Raw genomic sequence first — 12,014 nt, 5'->3', positions numbered from 1 at the left:
GTTTCAATATTATGACTGGTCATCTACAGATATCAAATGACCTGGAATTCACAAATGAATATCACTGATTAAATATTCTTAATTCAGTTTTACATCTGGAATACATGCTGACTGGAAAAAGATCTGAATTCATCTATATTAAGATACAGAAATCGTACCTTACTATAAAAACTAATATTCAGAACTCCTATTTTTTAATCATAAATAAGATTTGCAATGAAACATGTAAGATGTAGTTTGATAGGTTTTTCTTAAGATTTATTTGAACGGCAGAGTTAGAGAGAAAGAAACAAAGAGAGACCTTCCATCTGCTGGTTCACTCCTCAAATGGCTGCAGTGGCCACAGCTGGGCCAGTCCGAAGCCAGGAGCTAAGAGTTTCCTTCAGGTCTCCCACGTGGGTGCAGGGACCCAAACACTTTTGCAATCTCCACTACTTTCCCAGGCACATTAGCAGGGAGTTGGATCGAAAGTGGAACACCTGGAACTCAAATTGGCGCCCATATGGGATGCCAGTGACTACCCACTATTCCAAAGTGCCAGCCCCAGTTTGATAGGTTTTAAGTAAATTAACTCCAGTGTACAGATGATGAAAAAGTTAAAAAGTCTGTACTATATGAAAACAAAGCAATAAGGATAAGCATATTAAAATAACCAAAGCCCTTAAAATCAGGAGTGTTTTTTGGTAAGACTGTACAGATATATTTTTCTGATAATACTGTATAGATTCCCAGGCCACCTCCACTCTGTTACTATTCTAAATCAGTGTGTGTGTGCTGGGACAAGGAGGCAAAAAACATTTTATTTCTTAAAGTTGCTCTTTCAGAGACAGAAAAGCAACCAACTCTATAGACCAGCATTTGGAAACTACTTTAGCTGATGTTAATGGAGCCCTGGGTCTGCTGCTAGGATAAAGTGCTAACTAGTGGGGCTAGTTGAACAACTTTCTCATATGAAGTTAAGCCCAGACAGCACAAGCTAAATCAATACAACTTGCCTCTCAAGAAGTGACCAATTAATTGGTGGCTAGCAAATTTTATGGTTTCCAAGCAGATGAATCCCCTAAGACCAACTGCCATTAGGAGTTTAGATGCTAATTTAGGTACTTAAAAATTGTTCATTTCTAAAAGAGCAAGCATTTTAGAGTACTTTAAAAGGCCAACTTCCCACTTAAAATAGTGATACACCAGCTTCTCATCATGGAAAATACAGCTTTCTAAAACTTGCTACCAGACCATTCAAATAAACTGAAAATAAGAGGGAGAAAGGAGAGAACAGGAGAGGGAGGGAGGGGTAAAGAAACAGGCTTACAACAAAACAAATCTGGGGATACCTTCAAAATCCCTTACGGAGTGAGATGAGAGATGACCACACTGTGCTTGAGGAGGAGCATGACACTCCACTGAAGAACACAGAGTTGACAAAAGGGAAACCACTCAAAAGAAAGAAAATCAGAGATCCCTAAAGGCCCAACCACTGTGGAGCTCTGAATTGGCGACATTTTAGACCCACTGAATCACAATTTCTGGGGGTGGGATTCAGACTAAAGCATTTTGTAAAGCTCTTTAAGAGATCTCACAGTACACCCAAAGTTGAAAATCACTGCCCTAAACCTTGAGAATCAAAAACAATCATGATAAACCCTACTCAATTACAAAGCCGTCAAAACTGTGAAATATTCCCATATAAGCATTACCTGGTCTTTACTCACATGTTTCAAAGTTTCCTGGATGTCAACTACACCATGTAACTACCAAGGTGACACAACCTATAATATCTTGTTCCTGAGAAACTGGAATTAGCCAAATTTCCCATTACCAAAATTAGACATTTTAGAATGAGAAGAAGTCTAAATCTGACTCACCACCAAGTATATCTGTATGTCTGTATCATACTGAAAGTAGTTCAAATGAAAGATATCTAAACACAGTTTTCAACTGTTTGAATTTCTCATTTTAAAACAATTTAGTCTTCATCAATTGTTGGGAAACAAGTCTTAAATTTGGTAATTTAACAAATTGTGTTATGCTTTATTACACTGGTCTAATGTCTTTAACTTTCATTTAGTACAGAAAACAATGAAATCAATTAAATATTTTAATCACGTTAGTTTTATGTGATTAAGGGTCACCTCAGAATCATTATTCATCACAGCTTTAAGTAAAACAAACAAAACAATTCTGCCAAACTACAAATCTTCTAGGGGGAAAAAAGAAATCCAAATCTCTGTACAGTGAGCACTGAAGTCTCTAATATAAGATGTTTATAGAACCATTCACTAGAAGTCAGCTTAGTGGCACAGAGGGTTAAAGCTGCTGCCTGTAACACCAGCATCCCATATTGGAGTGCTGGTTCGAGTCCTGGCTGCTCCTCTTCTGATCCCTGCTATTCGTCAGCTCCCTGCTATCGCACTTGGGAAAGCAGCAGCAGATGGCCAAAGTACTTGAACCCCTGTCACCCACATGGGCTCCTTCCTGGCTTGGACCTGACCCAACGCTGATCATGACAGCCATCTGGGGAATGAACCAGTGGATGGAAGATTTCTTTCTCTGTCTCTCCCCCTTTCTTTGTAAATCTGCCTTTCAAATAAATAAATCTGTAGGGGGAAAAAAAAGGAACCATTCACTCTAAAATCACTGAGTGAAATGGAGAAAAAAAAAGTATGGTTAAGGAAGAACAAAATAGAACTAAAGTAAAAAATGTATGCTCTTTTCAAACAGGCAAAAATTTAGACAAGATTAACTGTAAATATAATGAACAATGCAGAGTCTGTAGAGTTAACTACCGCAGTACAAGTCTCAGCAATTCACAGCTCACATAGAATAGCAGAGTCTAACCATGGAACTATAGAAAAAACACCTTCCAAGTGTAGACCTGGAGTGGGACTGGGCAGCACATAACTATTTGAATGCTTGCTCCTTAACTGGGGAAGGAGAAGAAGGGTGGAATCTGAACAGGAATGCTGCAAAAAAATGCACACACAGAAATACCTAAACTAAAATGTAGCTTAGGAAAGTGAAGCTTTTAAAAGATTTGCAAGATTTACCGCTTCCTCATGTAAAAAGAATTGTTTTAAGTATCAAAGTTATCAAAAAAGGTCAATAATCCATATAAGATCATTCCAAAATATTTCAAAATGACTTTCTCAGCACAAATTTTCATTAAGTCTGAAACACATTTGCAGGGTATTTTTTGCTAAGCTCAAGATTTTCAGTGATGCTATTTAGCTAAACAGAGAAATAGGCACTCACCACTTCAAAAAAAAATTTTAACTAAGATGCAATACCTCTTTAAAGCAAATTCACCCAAAAGCCTGGAAAGCAAAGAAAAACCACTTCTATTATTAGATTTACAAAACGTTATATCAATTTTCTCAAGAAAGGCTTTTGGTTTTAATTTCAAGAACCTACACTTACATAATTAGTCACCACCTTGACACCTAAAGGTAAGACTTCACCATCAAAATGCTTGGCCTGCCTCTATTACATTTGTTCTGTAACAAACTCATTTAAGACGACTAAGACGACAAGATCATGACAGCCTTATGGAAAAAAATTAATGAGAAATCATATTTTAAAATGATATCCATCATTTACAATTTGGAATGTCATCTAATTGTATCATAGATCATCTAATTGTGTCATAGAGACAGTAAGTCCTCAGTAGGAAAAAAAAAACAAAGTTACACTTTATAACTTCTACTGCTGTTTCAATTGAAATATATTAAGTCTTGGTAAGGCATGGCAGAGGTAATTTACGAAACTACAATAAAATTATCCAAAATGCAGTGCTCCAGGTCTAACGTATGAAATTATGCATTTCTGTATTTCCTATTGAGCCTCTAAATGGTTTCAGCCAGCAAGAAGTACTGAATCTACCTCTTACACACTCGGACAGCCAAACTGCTACTCAGATTAAAAGGATGCTAATTCTAGCAAAGGCCAAAGTTGCTAAAAATTAGTTAAGACTACATGCCTCAAACAGCCATTCAGGGTACTTAAAATGACCCCCCCCCACACACACACACACACACACACACTTCTCTTGTTATGCACCCTTATTATTACTAAATCATTGGCAATCCCACCTTAAATTATGCTACAAAAGCTTAAGGCATTAACAAACTAATTTCAAAATAACTGTGTTTAGTCTCAGAAACAAACACAAGTTTTCTACGGTTTTCGGGGTGGGGGAGCTCGGGGGCGGACACAGCTACCCATCTTCATACTGGGCTTTTTATAAAGCTTCCGTAACCGCAAAGAAATCTTTCAAGCTCACTAAGCACCCCCGTGTCTTTCTGAAAACCTAGCTCGAGAAATCACCGCAGCAGCTGGGGCCATAGGATGGAGCCACCGCCCTCCAGCCCGCACCGACTTCACGCTCGGGACCCGGAGCCCCGACAATAAGGTCAGCTGCGGCTTTCGCAAGGAGGCGCGCCGTCCTGGGGCGGGGGTAGGTCGGCTTAGGTGCGGAGGAGGGGTCCCCGCCGGCCGCCGCCGCCGCCCCTCAGGCTGCAAAGTAAGTAAACAAATCGGAGCCAGGAACGCGAGCCGGGATGACAGGACCGGGACAAAGAAATCAAACATCTGCCTGAGCGCAGCCGCGCAGGCAAGGCCGTGACAACTTTCACTGAGACCCAGGGCGCCGCGCTGCGCCGGGGGCCGCGGCCGAACTACTCGGGAACAACAAAGGGCGGCCGCCCGCCCGCCCGCCGCGGGAGTCCCTCGGCGAGTTTAACTTGATTCGCCCACAAACTACCAGCCGAGTTCGCCGCCGCAGGACCGAGCCCGCAGCCCGCGGGACGCTGGGCTCCGCGGCCCGGCGCCCGCCCGGCGCCCCCGGCGGCCCCGCCGGCCTCCCGCGCGCTCGCCGCCGGGCGCCCGCCCCGGGGCGGGGTGCGCGGGCCCGGCCTGGGGAAGGGGAGGGCCATGGCGCGGTTACCTGGGCTCGGGCGGTGGCGAGCAGCGTCCGCTCTGCCGCCGCGGCTCGTCCGCGGGCGCGCCGGGCCGGTCGCTGCTGAGCCCCGGCTGCGAGGCGTCCCAGCCAGGCCGCCCCTCCTCAGGGCCGCGCGGGCCGGGCCGCCCCGCGGCGGGGGGCCTCTCTCGCGGGGCGCCCGGCTCCCCTCGCCCGCTCCCGCCCCGCGGGCGGCCGGGGAGCCGCGGAGAGGACGGGAGAGCCTCCCGTGGGGAGCGGGCGGGCGAGAACGCGGGCTCCGCCACCCGAGCCGCTCCGTTACCGCAGCGGCGACGACGACCAGGGCCGTGTTGTTGCTGCCAACTTGTCGAGAGGACACTGAGCATGCGCGCGCGGAGACCACATCCGGGTAATTTCAGGGTTTGGCCCTTTTTCCCCCCCGCAGCTTTCCTTTCTCCTCGCTGCCCCCGCCTCCCGCCCGGAGTGCCGGGAGGGTCGCTCTGCGCAGGCGCCCGCAGGGCAGCGCCGGGCGGCGGGCGGCTCCGGGTCCGGCTCAGGGCCGGGGAGCCGGTCCAGGGCGCTGCCCCGCCGCAGTGGGGAACGGCAGCGCGCGGTCGCCGGAGAAACTGGTGTCCCTTTCGGAAAGGCCCCCGGGCAGCGCGGGAGAGCTCGGCGCGAAGGGTCCAGTAAGTTGATGAACAGCGAGCAGCCAGGCTTTTGTGGGATTTTTGTTGTTTGGCTTTGAGGACCTGCGTGGGCACAGCCATGAGACCTTCCCAGCCAGGCGCTGGCGCTGGGGAGAAGGTGGTTGCAGCGGCTTACCTTGGCAGAAGCTGGCGGTGACCGCCTCTCCCTTCGCTTCCTGCGGCCCCGACCCCGCGCTCGCAGAGCGGACAGTCAGGGCGCGCGCGATCGAGGGCCTGGCCGGGAGTCCCCGCGGTCTGCGGCCCCACGCGCACCTGTTCACCGTGAACCCCGCTTTGGACTTTACATTTCGTTATGTCGACAACAGAGCTGCTTTTCTTTTGTAACTTAAAGAGTTCCAGAAAAGACATACACTTTTTTTTTCCTCACCAACTAGGAAATCCTTCCCAGACTCAAGGCGTCTCTGAGGTCACGTGACCCAGAAAGTGGGAGAAACCGCGAGCAGCACCGGTCACGCGCACACACACACACACACACACACGGCCCCGTTCCGAGCTCGCTCGCTGCAGGCGCTGCCTGCGCCACTTCTTCCACAAGAAACCCCTCAGGCTGCCCTCTCTCCAGGGCTGTTCCTTCCCCCTCGGCCCTTCCAACGCTGGCTTTAAGGGGTTTCATTTCCGGACTTGCCAAAGGTACTGTTTTCTAAAAATTGCTCCGCCTTAGGAGGCAGCTGAGGACACGGCCTCACCTGAAACTTGCCTCCACCCGACTTGTAGAAAAGAAGTCAAAATTCTCACCCTCTGCTGCGGTGCAGTGGCCCAAAATGTGAAAATCTTCCGGGACAGTTCAAAGGGCCAATTCAAAAATTAGTCTGCGGTGAGAAAGTAGATGACCTTAACGGGTGGGTGTGACATTATTTCGCAAGTCAGGTGGATTCCAATTGTTTGCCATCAAACAAAACTGAAGACCTGTCAGGCCAATAGATCATTAAAATGATTGGCTAATAGATCAATATCTGATTCTGAGTTAATGTACCTGGAGGAGCTTCTAAAATTGAGTAATGTTACTATGGCTAAGCACCTTCCATCTGTATAGTTAATCTGTAGCTGTGTAACAGTATTACCACAAGTCTGGAAAGTTAAGCACCACACAGCTTCTATGGATCGGGAGTCCAGGCTCAGCTTAGCCTTCTGCAAAGTAAGGCACTCCTGGGAAAAAGAATTTGCTTCCAAGTCCACCTCGCTGTTGGCAGCATTCAGTTCCTTGCAGGCCGCAGGACGGAGGGCCTCAGTCCCTCGCTGCTGGCTGAAGCCCCCTCGGCTCTTTGCCAAGGGGCCCTCTCTCTAAGGAAGTTCACCGTATAGCATCTTGCTTCTTCAAAGCCGGCCAAGGGAAGAACCTCCTCAAGACACTAGTTCCCGAGCTTATGTGACAGAACCACCTGCACCTAATCATTCACATCCCGTCGCCTTTGCTGTGCCCCACCTGCACTCAAGGGGCAGGGACTGCACAAGGGTGTAAAGACCAGGAGGTGGAGAGCACACGGGTTCACACCAGGGTCTGTCCACCACACCATTTACCTAGCTATGCAAATCCCATTCCCTATAAACTCAGCCTCTCCTCTGAATTTCTCCTCAGCTTCTTGTCGCCTTTTTGCTTATGGGAAATCTGACTTTCCCCTGGGACACTGCTTCCTTTGCCACTGCCCACAGTCATGACTGTGTTTTCAGCAGTAAGCCGCTTAGTCTGTCCAAGGAGCTTGTCTTGTCCTAACTCAGCCACTGACTCCCAGAGTCATCATCAAGGGAGCTTTATCAAACTCTGCAACTTCTTCATGATGGCAATTTAAGGCTTCTCACACTCCAGTTAGCACCTTGTATTTCCATGTCACTCCCTGGAGTACTCTAACTCCAAAAAGTTTTTAACCTTTATATCCATTTATTCCCATCCTTACCCAGGTTAATCCCCTGGCCAATCATTATCATCACCCTTGCACACACCCTCAACCACTTTACCTTCTTCCCCTTTGTGCTAGGCTCGGCAAAAACATAACCCTGATTCAGGTCAGCTCACCACCTACCCCACACCAGTACCCATGCATCTGAATGTGTTTAGCAAAAAGCACAATCAACACTGACTAGTGGCACTGTAATTTCAACACAGTGCTGCCAGCGACACTATGTCCCTCCTCTATTCTAGATCACGTCCCCTGTCTTTCCTCTAACCTGTACATCCTCCCTTCCCTCTCAATTAATAACCTGCTTCCTATTTCTGTAAGAAAATTGAAGCAATGAGACAAAAATGTCCACAGAATCCCCTATCATATCTCTCATAGCTGCAACACGGCCTTGTCTCTGCCTTCACCTTTATTATATACAATGGAATCTCCATGATCCTGGATAAAGCCAGTCCTCCCACGGAAGCAAGGGCTCTCGCTCCGACTCGCCTGATCTAGATCATCACTATCATCCAGCAGCTACCCACCCTCCCTTCTGTGTTATCAATATTTCTCTCTACTGGGTCATTTTCATAAGCTTAAAAGCAACTGTTAATTATCCAGCCATACAGGTTCTTTGTGACTCATCTCCACTGTCCGCTACCACCCATTTCTCTGCTTCCTTTGTAACAAAATTTCTAAGAGTTTCTATCGCTGTACTTTAGTTCTCTTTCTACTCTGGAAAAGCAGATTCCATACCATATATACATTTATATAAAGTTCAGAAACATGTCAAACACTTTATATGTTAAGACCACATACATTTGTAGCAAAATAATAGTGCACATGAGGCTGTCTATATGCATATCTTGAGTTGTCAGCTGAATGAGTAGGTTTCCCACCCTCACTGCATCCCGCTCCAGTCATGCTTTCATCCTACTTGTTTGTTTGTTTGTTTGTTTGGACAGGCAGAGTGGACAGTGAGAGAGAGAGAGAGAGAAAGGTCTTCCTTTGCTGTTGGTTCACCTTCCAATGGCCGCTGCAGCTGGCGCGCTGCGGCCGGCGCACCACGCTAATCAGGAGCCAGGTGCTTCTCCTGGTCTCCCATGTGGGTGCGGGGCCCAAGCACTTGGGCCATCCTCCACTGCACTCCTGGGCCACAGCAGAGAGCTGGCCTGGAAGGGGGCACCGGGACAGAACCCGGTGTGCCGGCGCCGTACGCAGAGGATTAGCCTATTGAGCCGTGGTGCCTGCCATATCCTACTATTGTTAATGAATACCCTTGTCATTGTCAACAGGGAATGCACACTGGCTAAATCCAGTGATCTGGTCTGAATTTTCACCTGATTTACACATACCCTCTGGGTTTCCTCCTCCATCCTTGGTGCTCCCTCCCTGTCTTTGCTGGTTCCATCTGTTTTCTCAAACCTTTAACCTTGCAGTGAGTGACACAGGGTTCGTTCCTTGGACTTCTCTTTTTTAGCTATGCTGATTTCCCTAGTGATCTCATCCAGTCTCCTGACTTTCCATACCATTGAAGGTGCATGATATCCTATGTGGTGACCACTCCCAAGTTCTCTCTCCACTTCAGACCTCTTGCCTGAACTCCAGATTCTGATATCCAGCTATCTGGTGCACACCTCAAACTTAACCTGTCACAAACAGAACAAATCCCCCCTCAATTCTGTTCAAACCCTTTGGCTTTCCTATCTCAGCTGATAACAACTCCATCCATGCTGGACTTTCTTCTTTCTCTTGCATCCATTTCCAGTCCAAAGTCCAAGCACCTCTGGCCACCTCCACTGCCTCCCTGCCCCCGTCTGAGCCACCTTCAACATACATGTTGATTTGTCTTCGAAAAGTTTGCCCTGCTCTCTTGCTTGCCTCTCCTCTGCATAATAGCTACACTAATCCTCTTTAACAGATGTCAGAGGTCACTCCTCTGCTTAAATCCTTGCATCCAATGCCCGTGCTTTCAGAGTAAAAGTCTCCAACCTTACAACAGTCTGAGGGGTCTGTAAGATTGGTGCCACCACCCTGCCCCCAGTCACGAACTCCCTAAGTGCATCTGCTGTATTCCTCCTCTTGGATCCCTGTGCTCCATCTTCCTGACATCCTTTGTTGATGCAGGATCTCAGGCATGTGCCCACATCAGGGCCTGTCGCTAACTGTGCCCCCTGCCAGGCCCACATTTTCCCCAGCTAGCTGATTACACTAACTCTCACCTCCTTTAGTCAAAAATCACCTTCTCAGGGCCGGTTTCATGGTGTAGCACATAAAGCCGCCACCTGTGATGCCAGCATCTCATATGGGTGCCAGTTCTAGTGCCAGCTGCTCCATTTCCCATCCAGCTCCCTGCTAAAAAGCAGGGCCTGAGAAAAGCAGCAGATGATGGCCCAAGTACTTGGGCCCCTGCCACTCACGTGGAAGACCCCAAAGAAGCTCCTGGCTCCCTGCTTCAGTGTGGCCCAGCCCTGGGTGTTGTGGCCATGTGGGGAGTGAGCTGGTGGCTTGAAGATCTCTCAGGGCTGTGGTTGTGGCGCAGCAGGTAAGCTGCTGCTTTCGATGATGACATCTCGTAGGAGTGCCGGTTGTGTCCTGGCTGCTCCATTTCCCATGCAGCTCCCGCTAATGACCTGGAAAAAGCAGAGGAGGATGTCCCAAGTGTTTGGGCCTCTGCTACCCATGTGGGAGACTGGATGAAGCTGTCCTGGCTCCTGGCTGTGGTTTGGCCCAGCCCTGACCATTTTGGTCATCTTGGGAGCGAACCAGTTGGTGGAAGATTCTCTCTTTCTCTCCCTGTCTCTCTCCTCTCTCTCTTTCTCTCTCTCTCTCTCTCTCTGTGTGTGTGTGTGTGTATCTCCTTCTGTCTCTGTAACTCTGACTTTCAAATAAATAATTTTTTTAAAAATCATCTTCTCAATATGGCCTATCCCTACCCTTTTTTTTTTTTAAAGATTTATTTATTTATTTAAAGGCAGAGTTACAGACAGGCGGAGGCAGAGAGAGAGAGAGGTTTTCCATCTGCTGGTTCACTCCCCAAATGGCTGCAATGGCAGGAGCTGGGCTGTTCCAAAGCCAGGAGCCTGGACTGGACTGGTTGCAGGAGCCCAAGGACTTGAGCCATCTGCTGCTGCTTTCCCAGGCGCATTAGCAGGGAGCTAGATCAGAAGTGGGGCAGCAGGGACTCGAACCGGTGCCCATATGGGATGCTGGTGTTGCAGGTGGCAGCTTTACCCACTATGCCAAAATGCTGGCCCCACCTAGATGAATTTTATAATCTTAAGACACTCAACCTAAAAAAAGTTTTTCTATTTTCATTTTATTTGAAAGACAGAGACAGGCAGAGGTCCATACACTGGTTTACTCTCCAAATGTCTATAACAGCCAGGACTGAGCCAGGCTGAAGCCAGGAGCCTGGGCTGAATCCAGAACTCCCACATGGGTATCAGGGACCCAAGTGCTTGAACCATCATCTGCTGCCCTCCCAGGGAGCACTTTAGCAGGAAGCTGGATCAGAAGTAAGACCCCATCTACTGGTGTATTCCTTAAATGCCCATAATGGCCAGTGGCTGGGGAAGGGCTGAGGCCAGGAGCTAGGAAAGAAATGTAGGTCTTTCACACAGGTAGCAGAAACCTACTTACTGAAACCATCACTATTGTCTCCCCGGGTCTGCATTGGCAGGAAGCAGTGTGGGCTGTGGACATCTTAACCTCTAGGCATCTCATATGGGTGCCGGTTCTAGTCCTGGCTGCTCCTCTTCTGATCCAGCTCTCTGCTATGGCCTGGAAAAGCAATAGATGATGGCCCAAGTCCTTGGGCCCCTGCACCCACGTGGGAGACCCAGAAGAAGCTCCTGGCTTCGCATCGGCACAGCTCCAGCCATTGGGGCCAATTGGAGAGTGAACCATCAGATGGAAGACTTCTCTCTCTTTCTGCCTCTCTTCTGTGTAACTCTCTGACTTTTGAATGAATAAATAAAATCTTTAAAAAAAAAAAACCCTCTAGGCTAGATGCCTGCTCTGAGATTCAGTTTTTTAAAAGAAATTTTTCAAAAATCAGGGAAATGATAGGTTGATCGATAAAGACTTTCTAGCCTAAAATATACTAAATTGTTCAGAGGAAAGTAGACTGAAAATACAAGCTAAGAGGACAAAAGAAGGATGTGAAATTTCTTTTAAAGAGAAGCTGTTTCATTATTTTTTTAGATGGATGATAGATGCATTATGATATTTAGATTCCCTTGGATATACTTAAAGATTGACGTAACAGTCTTATTTTTAAATGCCAATACTTATAATATGCCAGAAATAACAAACCTTCCCATTATTTAAACTTGTGATGAAACATTTTAGACAGGAGCTTTAGAAGTACAAGAAGAAACAAAGATTTTCAAGTTTCTTTTAGGACATAAGCAAGAAAGAAATTGTGAGGCCCACAGTCCCAAAGCACTCAAAGGAGCTAAGGCTCTGCTAAGGTTTCTCCAAGTGAAATTGAATCCCCACTTCTGTGTCTGGCCT

At 47.5% G+C, this 12,014-nt stretch overlaps 1 protein-coding gene across 1 annotated transcript in view; it reads right to left on the bottom strand.

The window, feature by feature from the left end:
- Positions 1–5,017, bottom strand: part of SMAD4 (SMAD family member 4) — a 57,031-nt gene extending 52,014 nt beyond the window's left edge. The window contains exon 1 of the mRNA XM_062201682.1: positions 4,940–5,017. The gene's annotated coding sequence lies outside the window, so the exon portion shown is untranslated. The remainder of the gene's footprint in view (positions 1–4,939) is intronic.
- Positions 5,018–12,014: the final 6,997 nt, after the last annotated feature.

Source organism: Lepus europaeus, chromosome 9 (genome assembly GCF_033115175.1).
Source record: "Lepus europaeus isolate LE1 chromosome 9, mLepTim1.pri, whole genome shotgun sequence".
NCBI lineage: Eukaryota > Metazoa > Chordata > Mammalia > Lagomorpha > Leporidae > Lepus > Lepus europaeus.
This window is presented reverse-complemented; position numbering and strand designations above follow the sequence as displayed.